This window comes from Rhinatrema bivittatum, chromosome 3 (genome assembly GCF_901001135.1).
Source record: "Rhinatrema bivittatum chromosome 3, aRhiBiv1.1, whole genome shotgun sequence".
NCBI lineage: Eukaryota > Metazoa > Chordata > Amphibia > Gymnophiona > Rhinatrematidae > Rhinatrema > Rhinatrema bivittatum.
This window is the reverse complement of record NC_042617.1, coordinates 390,901,372-390,916,909: the sequence shown is the minus strand read 5'-3', so window position 1 is coordinate 390,916,909 and position 15,538 is coordinate 390,901,372. Positions and strand designations below refer to the sequence as shown.

The 15,538-nt window shown below is 42.0% G+C and overlaps 1 long non-coding RNA gene across 3 annotated transcripts in view; it reads right to left on the bottom strand.

Annotated features, from left to right (window-relative positions):
* Positions 1–15,538, bottom strand: part of LOC115087911 — a 113,669-nt gene that overhangs the window by 87,661 nt on the left and 10,470 nt on the right. For all 3 annotated transcript variants that reach the window (XR_003855659.1, XR_003855660.1, XR_003855658.1), the window contains one exon: positions 949–1,027. This is a non-coding gene — a long non-coding RNA (uncharacterized LOC115087911). The remainder of the gene's footprint in view (positions 1–948; positions 1,028–15,538) is intronic.

The window sequence follows — 15,538 nt, the reverse complement described above, 5'->3', positions numbered from 1 at the left end:
TGTCCTGCTCTGCTTGTTATGTCTGGGAGTGGGCGGGAGGGATGGGACTTCTACGATTTATAGGTTTGCTCTTAGTCACTGCATCATGATTCCTTCAACTGCCATGTTAATGTGTTTCTAGTTGCTGTTGATATATGTTCAATGACACACCTCTCACTAGCGTGTTTGAGGAGAGGGGTTAGTGTCTTATTTATATGGCACCCTCATGCGATGGTACTTGCTATGGTTACTTGTATTGTCCATTTATCAGAAAATCAATACAAATGATTACAAACAAAAAAAAATATCTATAGTAGGCTCTAACCAGCTCTGCACTGTGTTTATTAATGGGGATTTCTGATCCGAGACTGTAAATTGCTATGAGCAAAATTTGGAATCGATCATAAAAATATAAAATATGCAAAAACGAACCATCCTCAACCTCAGACAAAACCATAAAGAGGATTCAAATTACATTTCAAGAATGTTAAGGTAACATACTGCTTTGCTGGTGAAACACTGCATGGACATTTTTTTTTTTTTTTTTACAAGCTTGTCTGTTTTTGCTCCACTGCTTCTGCTATTGGTTTTATTCTCATGCATGTTCTTTTTTTAATCCAATATTTTTTATTTTATTTGCTATACCCATCATTTTTATTTATTTTTTTTTAAAGATCTGTCTCTCCACCTCATATGTTATTCATACGTTACACGGATTAGTGCCAGTGTCTTCTTGGAGTCTGCAGCAGTACTCCAATTTACAGGAGTTGAAACAAATATATGAGGAGCTTTCGGAAATAGTTAATAGCTCCCAGGGAATTAAAAATAAATAAATAATTGTGAGGAAATAAAACACTAGGATTTGAATAGTTTATAGTTTATTGAGCTTATTGCCCTTCTATAAATAAATCAAAGCCAAAACAGCTAAACCATCTACTGTTGCATCACCAGTGTCTGCATTTCACTCACCAATAGCAGAGCTTTACCACACAGCCAACTTCAGGGACATCGCACGAGTCTTTGTAGGTTGCAATATTTATAGTCAGCCCTTAAAAAAAAAAAAAAAAAAAAGATGAAGTACAGGAGCTTTTGAGAACTCAAGGCCTCAGCTTCAGAAGATCACAGAGCAACACCACTTCACATGTTAATCCCTGCAGCACAGACAACCTCATTTGAAATTTCTTTTCCTGAACCATGGTCTGAGCTTGATTGAAGCAGGCTGAGCTAACCAGTTCTGCCTTTAAAAGGTCATGGCATTTGAGCACATTGCTCACAAGAGAAACTTGCTTACACTGGCATTTGGATTTTAAGCTATTTCTTGGTGAGAAAATAATCGTGCATTCTATGAGCAAATGCTTATGATGGCTTTAGAACTACAGACTTACAGAAAAGGGGAAGTCATGTCCCAACTCTGGATCAACTGACTATTTTCTTGGTGCTCTCCCTTTCTAAAACCTTTAGCCTGATTTTCAAAAGCATTCACATGCTTAAAACTGGGTTTTACAAGCATAAATGCACTTTACGTGTAAATGGCCTTTTGAAAATTCCTACAATACATGCCAGTGAATTATCAAAAGGTTTTACCAGCTTTAAGTGCACTTAATGTGGGTAAATGGCTTTTGAAAATTAAAACAGTAGTATATTCCATTTACATGCATAGCTCCTTTGAAAATTCATCTGTTGGTTTGAGATGTCATGCTGTAGTTTATTTTTTTAAATATATTTATATACCACTTTTCAAAAAACACCAAGGCAGATAATTTAAAAAGTAAAAAGCGTAAAATCCAACAGTAACAAAATAAAAGATGTACTCATAGAAACATAGAAATGACAGCAGAAGACGACCAGACGGTCCATCCAGTCTGCCCAGCAAGCTTTCACACTTATCTGTTACTCTTGTCCCTTAGGTTCCATATTAGGTGCTACAACCCAAGAAAGAGATCTAGGTGTCATAGTGGATAACACATTGAAATAGTCGGTTCAGTGTGCTGCGGCAGTCAAAAAAGCAAACAGAATGTTGAGAATTATTAGAAAGGGAATGGTGAATAAGACGGAAAATGTCATAATGCCTCTGTATCGCTCCATGGTGAGACCGCACCTTGAATACTGTGTACAGTTCTGGTCGCCGCATCTCAAAAAAGATATAATTGCGATGGAGAAGGTACAGAGAAGGGCTACCAAAATGATAAGGGGAATGGAACAGCTTCCCTACGAGGAAAGACTAAAGAGGTTAGGACTTTTCAGCTTGGAGAAGAGACGACTGAGGGGGGATATGATAGAGGTGTTTAAAATCATGAGGTCTAGAATGGGTAGATGTGAATCGGTTATTTACTCTTTCGGATAGTAGAAAGACTAGGGGGCACATTTAGAACTAATCGGAGAAAGTTCTTTTTTATTCAACGCACAATTAAACTCTGGAATTTGTTACCAGGGGATGTGGTCAGTGCAGTTAGTATAGCTGTGTTTAAAAAAAGGATTGGATAAGTTCTTGGAGGAGAAGTCTATTACCTGCTATTAAGTTCACTTAGAGAATAGCCACTGCCATTAGCAATGGTTACATGGAATAGACTTAGTTTTTGGGTACTTGCCAGGTTCTTATGACCTGGATTGGCCACTGTTGGAAACAGGATGCTGGGCTTGATGGACCCTTGGTCTGACCCAGTATGGCATTTTCTTATGTTGTAAGTAACTTTTTGGTTCTATTTCCCTTCCACTCCCATCATCGATGTAGTTAGCAGTGCTGGAGCTGCATCTAAGTGAAGTATCTAGCTAATTGGTTAGGGGTAGTAACCGCCATCATAGCAAGCTACTCCCACACGTGTTTATCCAGCCTGTGCAATTCAGTCCTTGTTGGTTGTTGTCCGAATATAAATCATCTTTTCATCATTACCCCTGCCGTTGAAGCAGAGAACTATGTTGGATATGCATTGAAAGTGAAGAATCAGGCTTATTTGGTTTTGGGTAGTAACCGCCGTAACAAGCAAGCTACTCCCTGCTTTTTTGTGGATGCAAATCCTTTTTCTCCACATTTCCTCTTGCCATTGAAGCATAGAGCAATGCTGGAGTCACATTAACCGTGTGTATGCTTTTTGAATAAGGATATTAATCTCCAGGTAGTAGCCATCATTCCCGCAAGCCGCCCCCAAGCCTCTTCACTTCATTCACATCCTCTAGACTTTATGGATCCACAGTGTTTATCCCACGCCCCTTTGAAGTCCTTCACAGATCTGGTCTTCACCACTTCTTCCGGAAGGGCGTTCCAGGCATCCACCACCCTCTCCGTGAAGAAATACTTTCTAACATTGGTTCTGGAGTTCTCCTCACTGGAGTTTTAAATCGTGACCCCTGGTTCTGTTGATTTTTTTGCAACGGAAAAGGTTTGTCATTGTCTTTGGATCATTAAAACTTTTCAAGTATCATGTGTTTTATGTCCATCTTCTTTTTTATCTGGTTCAATGAGTTGTGATCAAGAGTTCACTTGTACTTATTTGTATGGTGTGGGACATTGGGGATTTTTTGACTCCATGTTTACATGCCTCTTCTCTTTTAATAAAAAATTATTCTGACAAAAAAACAAAACAAACAAAAAACCACAACAGCAACTACTAAAAGAGTTTTCTACTGGTAGCAGACATCTAGGCTAACAAATTAAAAATCGCCAGAACCTTCAAAATTACCTAACCATTAACTTAACAATTAAAAGATTCTTTAAAAAAAAAACAAACAAACCCCCAAACAAAAATACACTTGACAGCTTCCCGAATTTCAAAAAGCTGTTTTCTAGGTGGCAAAGGTAACCTGTTCCAAATGGATGCCATGGCACACACAAAAAGGTCTGTTATGCAAATACTTCAAATGAAGATCTTTCAAAGAAGGAACCACAAATTGTGCTGAGCATGCAAAAGATGAGAAGACATGCGATTTAGATCTCTATAGGAAGTCAGTGGAGACTGCATGACACAGGAGTAACATGCTCACCTACTCCTGCAACCTGTGACTATCCACGCTGCAGTCTTCTGAATTAACCTCAACTGCTGCAGCGCATTCACAGGTAGACCTACACAGAGGGTGAAAAGAACAGCTGCATGCAGTGCCATTTTCAAATCTATAGTTTGTAACAGAGATTGCAATCAGCACAGGGCAGTTTCCAAATGCCAGTTTTACAACCCTGGACAGACGGGCATTTATTGACAAGGCAGAATCCATAATTCCACCCAAGTTAGGCACCTCTGGTAGCAAAACTGAAGGAGGTTCCTACCAGCTCAATCTTAAGACCCTGATCACCCTTCAGTTTCCTTCTAACCCACTAACTCTTTTGTTGGATTCAGATGAAGTTTATTTTGTTTCATCTAAGTATAAATTGTCAGTAGGACAAAGATCAATCGCCTAATAGGGATAGATTTTAAAACAGATAGGTTTCCATGCTGGCTCTGTTCAGAGAAGTATCCATCCATGCTCTGCTCTGTACTGGATACTGCAAGGCCAGTCCAGCAGAAGCAATCTGAACTTTTGCCTCAGCCCAGCAGCTGCCATTTATCCCCAACCCCATAAGTCCAAATAGAGGCACCCTGAAAAAGAATGAGTAAAAAAATCTAGACACAGGCATCACTCCATCAATGAGATCTGCACATTACAAAGTGCTGACTGAGGGCAAGAGGGTTTTAACAGCTTTAACTCCAGAGTCTGTTGAACATTTACTTAAAAAAAAAACAAAAAACACAAAAACAAAAAACCTATTTGCAGGAGTTCATTTCCAAACTTAAAGGCAAGCCATGGAGTTTTCTGTTCCAGAAAGGCATGATTGGGGAGTATCAGAAATTAAGGGGCAGATCTTTAAACCAGTGCGCGGGTGCAGATTTGTTCGCGCAACCTGGCGAACAAATCTACGCCCGATTTTATAACATGCGCGCGCTGCCACGCACGTGTTATACAATCCAGAGTCGGCGCGTGCAAGGGGGTGCACAATTGTGCAACTTGCACGCGCTGAGCAGCCTTCCTCCGTTCCCTCCCGCACCTTCCCCTACCTAAATCCCCCTCCTGACCTTTATCGTGAAAGTTACGCCTGCCTCTGGGCAAGCATAACTTGCGCGCGCCGGCCGACTGCATGCCATCCCCCGGCACGGTGGCTGTTCCGAAGGCCTTGGTCCCACCCCCGGGCTGGCACCCCACCCACGGCCCCGCCCCCGGAACGCCCCTTTTTCGAAGCCCCAGGACATAGGCTCGGCGCCCGCAGGGGCAGCTTTTTGGAGGTTACACCCGTAACCCTTTGAAAATTTACCCCTAAGTATTCTGACTGTCCGAGTGCTTATGGTCCATAGAATTTTGCATTGTGGTTTCCAACAGAGGCATTCCTCAGAATCACTTAATGTAAACCCAGCTGGGTCTGACTGCGGCCTTGCTGCAGGAATTCTGCTTTTCTATGATATGTTTAACACCATTTATCTTTAATATCTTTAAAAAGGCCAGCCCATAATTGGATTAATAAGGAAGAAAGATATTATATGAAATGTTTTATTTTGCCAGAAATAAGGTTTGTTCTGCATGGATGTCTGCTTACAACATAAGGTATATATTCTGAGTGCTGAAACATAACCAAGCAAGAGCTATTAGTTCAAGAGACCTCCACCTTGGCTCCTTCCAGTTTGGTGTCTATGGTACGCAGCTTCACTCTTACAAATATCTGACATTAACCAGTTTCACTCCACTCAGGTGGGCAAATAAAAAAAAAAGTCTGCTTACATGTGAACAGGATTCTCTGTAGACAGTAGGATGAAATCAGCCTTAACACATGGATGATATCATCAAACAGCATCAACAGACCCAGCTGTCAGAGCTCAGTAAAGATTTTCCAGAGCATGCACAGAAGTCCATCCACACAGCCCACTTATGAGCCCCTCATTATCTTCCTAAGACATAGTCGACTCTCCAGGGTATTAAGCATGGCCGATTCATCTAGTCTATGGAGAAGTCTGTTTACAGCTAAGCACAGCTTGCTTTAGCCATCACTAAGCAGGCATGAACCAGCCATGCTGCATCAAGAGTCCCAAGCTAAAGGATGCATGGCAGAACAAATACCAAGACAACCCAGATCCCACCACACAGAGTGGACTACTGGGCAGAAAGGCTGTACAGAACTGCTTGTCCATAGTTCCTGTAATCTCAGGGACATATTGATCCAAAAATAGTGAGATATTACGGTGTGAACTGACCACGCAGCAGCTTGGGCAAACGTCTTCAATAGAAATGGCCTGGAGATAAGCCACTGAAGTCGCCATAGCTCTCACTTGATGAGCCCTGACAGATTCTTTTCTGCAAGCCAACCACACAAGTGTACTAAACAGTCTGTTAGCCAATTAGACAAAATTAATTTGCAATTTTTTGGGATCAAAGAACACGACCAGTTGAGAAGCTTGACCGCAAGGTAGAATTCTCATATATGCAAAGGCTCTCTTACAGTCCAAGGATTGGTGTGAAGTGCCCTCTCTCAGTAAAGTGCATATGGTCTTGAAAAGAAGGCTGAACGCACAATAGCTTGCTTAATGTGGAATGCAGATACACCATTTCAGAAGGAACTTGAGAGTGAGCTTGTAAAGCAAGCCTGTTGTGGAAAAACAAAGAAACCCCCCCCCACAAAACACACACCACCTAGGTATGATGAATAAGAAACCAGAACCTATAATTTGCTTACTCTTTGGGCCAAGGTGATGGCGATGAGAACGTTTCCAGCTCACATACCTCTCAAGCTGGTGGACAAAATTCGAAGGGAGGTTTCATAAGTTGCTCTAGGTCAATGAAGAGGTATCAAAGCACTGGAGTTTTACTGACCCGAAGCTTAGAATGTCATCAACCATTCATAAAACTTGAATACCAAAAGCGATAGAGAACATAAAAACATAAGATTTGCCATACTGGGTCAGACCAAAAAGTCCATTAAACCCAGTATCCTATTTTCAACAGTGGCCAATCCAGGTCACAAGTATGTGACAGGATCCCAAAAGGTTAACAGATTCCATTCTGCTTATCCAAGGGATTGCCTATGGACTTTTCCTCCAGGTACTTGTCCAAACCATTTTTTAAAACAAAATAGGAAAACTACTAAGCATTCAAAATCCATGCCATGAAGACCAGCAATGGCAAGCTTGGATTCTGGTTTACATAAAATGTGGCCACCTGGTTCAGTTAAAAGATTTATAGTCCACCTTAAACGAAGGAAAAGGCAGCGTACATAAGGATACACATAATAAAGATTATAAAACACAATACAGCAAACAAAAAACGAGAGAAAACAAAGAAAAATAGTGAAAGACAAAATTAAAAAAAAAAAAAAAAAAGTTAATCATCTAGTTAGAAAGCCTGCCTGAATAAAAACGGTTTTCAGTTGTTTTAGAGGATTGAATTTGCCAGATGGGTCAGCATGCAGCTGAAACCTCCAGAAGTCACAAGATGTGCCTATAGTAATGTACAGGAAAGATTATAAAATGTGTAGAGATGCACTATTACTCATAAGATCCCTGATCGGAAGACCCGCCCCCACGACATCACTGATGACAGCGCAGGACAGTTAAACGACGCCAGAACACTCCCCTTTGTGCAACCCGTAGTGTTAACCATCTCCAAGTTCTTTTTATACCCGTTAACAATTTCCATATTATAAATGTTCAATGTATTTGACAAAGGAATTGCCTGATTTCCTGCATTTTTGTTTGAATGTAAACCGATGTGATATGTAAAATCGAACACCGGTATATAAAAATAAATAAATAATTTATGAATACAATCTTAAATTTAAATTCTTCACAAGACAGGAAAGCCAGTGAAATGACTGCAATATTGGTGTAATGTGTTCCAAGGAAGGTATTTATCAATAAATGCACAGCAGAATTTTGCGCAATCTGCAGCATCCTTAAAGATGAATTTTAAAAGCCCTATGCACGCCAAAGCTGGGAGTTATGGGCGGAAGTCAGGCCAGCGGGCGTCATGAGGATTTTAAAAAGCTTGCGAGTATGCGCGTATCTCCCAATATGCGCACACAAAAATATTGTGCTAAAAAGAGGCGGGGCATGGGCGTGGTCTGGGCATTCCTAGATTTCTCAGTGAAATCTGTGCATAAAAGTATTTATGCGCACAAACATGCACTGGGGTCCCCTATCGCAGATAGAAACAAAACAAAACAAAAAACAAAAACCACACACAAACACCAGAATGGTTAACAGGGTTTTAAAGGTTGGGGACAATAGGGCAAAAAGTATGTTAGTTAACTAGTGGGGGAGGGTTTTTTGTTTTTTTTTAGGAAGTCCTATCCTTTACCTGGGCGAACTGGGAATGAGCTGGGGAAACTGGTAATTGCATCGTGCACATACTGTCAAAAATCCCTCCACTTACACAATAGAGGCGCATTTACACGTGTACATATAAAATTGTGCGCATATACTACCTATTTTATACCATGCACGCATGTTATATGGCCACGTCCTTTGGCACAAGCCGGCCTACGTGCCTATATGTGCACCCATGCGGCTGTTTCAAAGTTACCGACCCTGTGTACTTGCAGAAGCTCCAATGGAGATGGACTTAGTTCAAGGGAGCCAAAACAAATACTTGAGGGCTGTATGGAAATCACAGCTGTTCAATAGTGGTCTTAAATGGAGCAGCCAGAGTTTAAAAACTACATAGTTTACTTGCGTGTACAACAAGATATTCAAATCCAGCCATATTCCTAGATTATTTTTTTTTTTTAACTTGCTTTACAATAGGAATCAAGCAGCCATGGAAAAGGAAAACTAAAAGGAGTGTCATTGGATGGAAAATGACTGAATATCATTAGCTAGTTTACTGTGGAAAAGCCATCCAATGATTGCTGTTAAGTAACAGTAAAAACGAGACTTAACATGGGGTCCAAGATGACGTTTTTAAGAAGGAAAATCTATGTCATCTGTGTACAAACATACAGAGTTCAGCAAATTTACATAGTGATGTCATGTATAAATTGAACAAAACTGCAGATAAGGTAGAGCTTTATAGCACTCTTGTACATGTATTGTACCATGATGCCTCTGAACTGATCCTGACTTGCTTGCAACTAGATATGTAGAAAACCAATTAAATACTGTGTTCGTAATTCCAACATGCTTCAATTGAGTTAAACAGATCTGGTGGTTCACTATCAAATATAGCAGATATAACCACTATGATCAACACACAGTCGATCCCACAGTTGAATCTGCTTCTAATAATGTCAAAAGGTTAAAAGTAACAGTTTCCATGCTGGAGAGTTTCAACACTACAAATTGTCTGGATCAAGATTCCTTTGCAGAGAGTAGATAGGAGAAAGCTCTTAATGCATTACAGTTGGCTCAGACATTGATTTGCAGGTGACTCTCAGGTAGGGATATGTCCCTTGGGTCCATGACCCACTGGGGTGCACGCCTTCATGGAAGAGTCAGTAGATAGGGTCACAATGTACTGGGATGTATAGTGGGAGACCTACCAATAGGACCTCTGGGAGCCTCCACCAACAAGAGACATTTGCATCTTGGTACAGAGATTTGGTGGGATAATGGCTGATAGAGCTGGCCCCACTGGAGAGCCTGCACGCACCTCTGTGGTCATGTGATCAAGAAAAACAAAAAAGGACCAACCTCACTGGCATCTGGTCCTGCTCTTTCATCAGAAAAACCATCTTCTCCTGAAACAAGGCTAACCAGGCTCCTATCAACTATATCCTTTGAGGCGGAACCAAGTTGAACTTGGAGAAATTGACCAGGAACCCAGAGACTGGAGAGGCCAGAGGGTTGCACTGAGGGGCTCTTGGACTCCCACTGGAGATGGCCCCCGACATCAATCATCCAGGTATGGGAACATGTAGGCCTCCTGATAGCAAAGTTTAGCAGCTTTGACTGAGACATTTGGTGAACACTCTAGGTTCAATGGAAACACCTTTTACTAGTAATGCATGCACATCACCACAAATCTGAGAAACATTTGATGGGCAGAGAGAATAGGAATGTGTTTATAAGCATCTTTCAGATCCAAAGTGCACATTCAAACTCTTGGTTGAATGAAAGGAAGAATTGTCTTGAGGGAGATTATCTTGAACCTCTCAGAACAAAAATCTACAGCTTCACCAAGTCCAGGAGAGGGCTTAGTCCCTCTAACTTATTAGGGATTAGAAAATGCCGGAGTACAAACACCAGATCAAATTCTCAAGAAGGGACAAGCTTAATCACTTTCTGATGTGGGGTCTGTATTGGAAGATTTATTTAGATCCTTCAGCCTCTCTTCATATGTGTACCCTGGAAGAGAGATGTAGGGGAAATATAATACAGCCCTTCAGATAACTGAAAGGTGTTAATGATGCACAAACTTCAAACATTTTCCACTGGATAGGAAACTAGAACTAGGGATCATGATAGGAAATACCAGGTTGGGGGGGGGGGGGGGGGGCTCGACTTGGAGCCAACATCAGGAAATATTTGTTCAGAGAAGGTGGTGGATGCCTGGAATGACCTTCTAGAGGAAGTGGTGAAGACCAAAACTGTAAAGGACTTCAAAGGGGCGTGGGATAAACACTGTGGATCCATAAAGTCTAGAGGATGTGAATGAAGAGTGGGTGGCTCATGGGAATGACGGCTACTACCTGGTGATTAATACCCTTATTCAATAAACATACACACAGTTAATGTGACTCCAACATTACTCTAAGCTTCAGCAGCAAGAGGAAATGTGGAAAAAAGGATTTGCATTCACAAAAAAGCGGGGAGTAGCTTGCTTGTTACGGCGGTTACTACCCCAAACCAAATAAGTCTGATACTTCACTTTCAATGCATAGCCAGCATGGCTTTCTGCTTCAACGGCAGCGGGGAATGAAGAAACGTGGATCTATATTTAGGCAACAACCAACAAGGACTGAATTACATAGTCTGAATAAACAGATAAGCATGGGTGTAGCTTGCTTATTGTGGTGGTTAATACCCCTAACTAATTAAGCTATTTCACTTAGATGCAGTTCCAACACTGCTCTCTACAGTAATGGCGGTAGTGAAAGGGAAATAGAATAAAAAAGGTTACTAAGAGCCAAGAGAAACAGATAAGTATTTGAGAAAAAAAAAGTGCGAAAGCTTGCTGGGCAGACTGGATGGGCTGTTTGGTCTTCTTCTGCTGTCATTTCTATGTCTCTATGTCATTTCATTTCTGTACCTGGAATGTCCATCCACAAGAGGTGGTGAGAACGAAAACAGTATATGAATTCAGAAGAACATGGAATAAACACTGTGGATCCCTACAGAGCAGAGTTGGAAATGAAGGAAAGGGTGCTTGGGGGTAACCTGCACAAAAGAGAGACATGGGGGATTACTATCCTTAACCAATTAGTTTTGATGCTTGTGACAATTGCAACAATCACTCTCTGCTTTGGCGGCAGGGGAAAAGGGGGAATTGGATTCAGAAGACAGCCCATGCCGGGACCCCACTTTTATGGTTCGAGATACTAATACACAGACATAGAAACGACGGCAGAAGACGACCAAATGGCGCATCCAGTCTGCCCAGCAAGCTTTCGCACTTTTTTTTTTCTCTCATAGTTCTGTTACTCTTGGCCCTTAGTAACCTTTTGGTTCTATTTCCCTTCCACTCCCGCCATTAATGTAGAGAGCAGTGTTGGAACTGCATCTAAGTGAAATAGCTTAATTAGTTAGGGGTATTAACCGCCACAATAAGCAAGCTAAACCCATGCTTATTTGTTTACCCAGACTAGGTAATTCAGTCCTTGTTGGTTGTTGTCTGTATATAGATCCACTTTTTCTTCATTCTCCCCTGCCACTGAAGCAGAGAGCTATGCTGGATATGCATTGAAAGTGAAATATCAAGCTTATTTGACTTGGGGTAGTAACTGCCGTAAGCAAGCAAGCTACTCCCCGCTTTTTTTGTGAATGCAAATCCTTTGTCTCACATTTCCTCTTGCCGTTGAAGCTTAGAGCAATGTTGGAGTCGCATTAACCGTGTGTATGTTTATTGAATAAGGGTATTATCTCCAGGTAGTAGCCTTCATTCCTGCGAGCCACCCACTCTTCGTTCACATCCTCTAGACTTTATGGATCCACAGATAAAGCACAGGACTGTTTCTACGGCCAAGTCTAAAAGCAAGTACATTCAAGCAGCATTGTCACAATTAAGAAAACTACTCATCCCGTAAAAATGTTGCTAGCAGTAATTTTGTTATGGGTTTGACAGTTGCTTGGTTTTGATTGTAAATATTACTACCCTTAACATAAAGCCTGGGGGTAACCTGCACGGAGCCACAGTTACTATCATAAGAAACTTGCTGGGCAGACCAGATGGACCATTTGGTCTTCCTACCGTCATTACTACATTAAAAGAGATGCTCCTTCCAGATGCAGTTAAGCTGACTGAAAAAGGTCAGAACTGAAGACTTCTCTGTTGGATCAAAGGAGGTCAAGAAGAGAGCAAGTGACAGCCATATTCTACAGTTTTCAGGACCCACTTGTACTTGGTGATGCATACCCATTCTGGAAGGACTGAACATGCCTCCCCTGCCCCCGAGGAGGAGGTGAGGAAACCTAGAAGCTGTTAAAAGCTAGTCCCAGACTTGGGTTGGACCTCTTGCTGAGTCTTTGGCAGACACCTCGCCAAGTGCCAACCTCTATCAGACAGCCGCCAGAGCAAAGTAGAAGGAGCTCTGTGATGTCAAAAGGATGAAAGGGGTGTCTCTGGGAGAAATGATGCTTATAGATGAATTACTGGAGCCTGGGGAGGAGATAGTTGATCCCCTGTCAACTCAGAAAGTAAGGGTAACATATCCATTAGGAACTCAGAATAAGCTGAGTGCATTTCTTCCGATTCGTGAAGGGACTCCCCTGGCAGCCAGAAGCCTTCCGAGATGAAGTATGAGCCTCTGACTGACTGAGTGGCACCACTATGTTGTAAAGTTTCCTCCATGCCGGACAGAAGAGTTTCCAACGTCCCTCTCTGTTATTCAGGGCTTAAGGAGCCAATGAAATTCTTCACCAGTTCTGACAGCACGGCTCCCACTGATTGTAAGGATCCTTTGCATTGAAGTTGGAGAGACATCCACTTCAGAAATGCATATGGAATCATTCTCATTGAGGGCTGCTGTCACTGCCAAAGGGGAAATTAGGTTCTTACCTGCTAATTTGCTTTCCTCAAATCCTGTCAGACTATTCCCAACAAGTGGAATTTGTCCCCCTTACCAGAAGACGGAGGTAGAGAGCAGTTCTTTACACTGGCCCACATAGTCTGGTACAGCAGCAGAAGTCAGACTCTTGCCAAGCCAGTGACTGAGCTTCCCTGGAATCTCAAAAAAACTAAATAAGAGAACGAGTTTTCCCTCTCTGTTCTTCCTTCCCAATTTTTTTTTTTTTTTTTGCAGCTGCTACTTCCCCTACTATTTTCAGGTTGGGCTCTGAATTGGTCTGACAGGATTCAAAGGAAAGCAGATTAGCAGCTAAGTAGCTAATGTCACCTTCTGCATCATCCTGTCAGATCAGTCCAGACAAGCAGAATGTCCCAAAACAACCACCGTCCTGGGTGGGACTAGGCTGGGGCTGCTTTCAAAGGCTACATCCCACTTTGCCTGCAGGTCTAGTCTATAGTGCTTGGTGAACAACTGCATTGAAGCTCATTACAGATATCTGCTAGTGCCACCAGCCTATATTCCCACCTAAGATGCTGCCTGTGCCCTAGTGGCATGGGCTCATAATCCTCCTGGGACCAAACTTCCCTTTAAGTATAGACGCTGAAGCTAAATCGCCTCCTTCATCCAGCAAGCAATGGATGTTTTTCATGATACTTCTCCTTTACTGGCTCCTCCAAACCACAAAGACTATCTAACCTCTGGGAAGAGATTTGAGGCTTTTAGATATTGCACATCCAGCAAATGCAGACCTTTCTTTTTGCTAATGCATTCTGACTTCCTGAAGCCAGGCAAAAAGACCACCTGATTTAAATGGAACTGACACCACCTTTAGTCAGAGGGACAGCACTAGTCTTATTGTGACTTTCTCCTTTGAGAAAGTCAAGTAGGGATCCTGGCAAAAAAGTACTTTAAGCTCCAAGATCATTCTTGCTGAACAGATTGCTACCAGAAAAAAAATAAATAAATAAGGTCCTTTATTGAGGCTATCCTCAAAGGCTTGTATGGAGGGTCTCCTAAAAGGCCTTCAGGATGAGCTTTATGTCCCATGAAGGTTTAGGGGATCGCACTGGTAGGCCCACATGCTTCACTACCCTAAAGCAGTGCACATCTGGATGTGATGCTAGGAACTTCCTCTGACCTGCTTGCACACTCAGTGAATTTAGGGCTGGCCCTTTATCTGGGTCATCCTGGAGAAGTTGCAGAACTATAGATAGCTGTGCTGTAAACTGCACCATTTGCCTCTGAATACACCAGGTTTCAAAGATTCTGGCATATGCTATGGAGGTGACCTTTAATCTCACCTTTAGCAAAGTTATTACCTGCCCTGAAGATCCTCTTCTGTACAATCTCATCCTGCCAAGAGCCAAGCCTTACAACAGAATGGTGCAGGCTCCTCCATGGCTGTCGGGCTTTGGGGCAGTAGCCTCCCCACCTTTTCCCGAGGGAACGCACCTCTCCCTTCCGTGAACCCGATCAGATCTGTGCACCAAGGTCTCATGACGCTCCCAGGATAAACTGCAATTTGTTGGGGGGGGGGGGGGGGGGGATTACTCTTCCTATCACTGGCCATGGTAGGAATGAATACCGGTTAGCCCAGCTGAAATGCCCTGTTTCTATATAGTGCTCTGCAGCCACCCCTGCTTCCCCCCTCCCAGTTACCAAGGTTATTTTCTCCAGGATTTGGGGGCACATCAAGAGCTCTCATTCTTCCCCTCTCTGAGCCCAAGCACTGCTGACGATGCACACTGCTCTCTGGGGAGACTGGTGGAGATCAGAGGTTTAGAGGGGAATGGATGCCATGCCCTAAGAGACAATGACTTAAAGACAAAGCTTTTCTCCTTTCATTGGTAAGGAAGGGTGGGGGAGGAGAGAAGATCTCAAAATATAAAGTCCATATCACAAACTTGAAAATTGGCATTGTTGGGGGTGAGAGTGGAATTGAACTCTCTCAGTTTTAGAAAAAAAAAAGGTAAAGGTCTGGCTTTTTCCATCATGGTCTGGGTCTTTATGAATTTTAATTTGAAAGGGTTCCTGACTAGGAAGGGTCAGATTTGAAGTGCTATTAACTGTTTTGTGTGTCATTTCATTGGGGTGTTTTTAATGTTTATATACATGATTACACTGAACGTATATTTTTAATTGTATACTGCTCTGGTATCTGATGTGCGGTATATAAGAAATTAGAAATAAAACACACATAAAATTATGTCACAGCTTACATAAAAGCCTGGAAATGAAACTTTATACATGAGGGAAAGAGAACCAAATTAAAAAAAAAAAAGGCACTTCTTCATAGACAAAAAAACCCAGGAGTGGGAAAGAGCTTGTAAATTTAGGTACTTTTTTTTTTTTTTTTTAATTTAGGGAGGTTTTTTTTGTTGGGAAAAA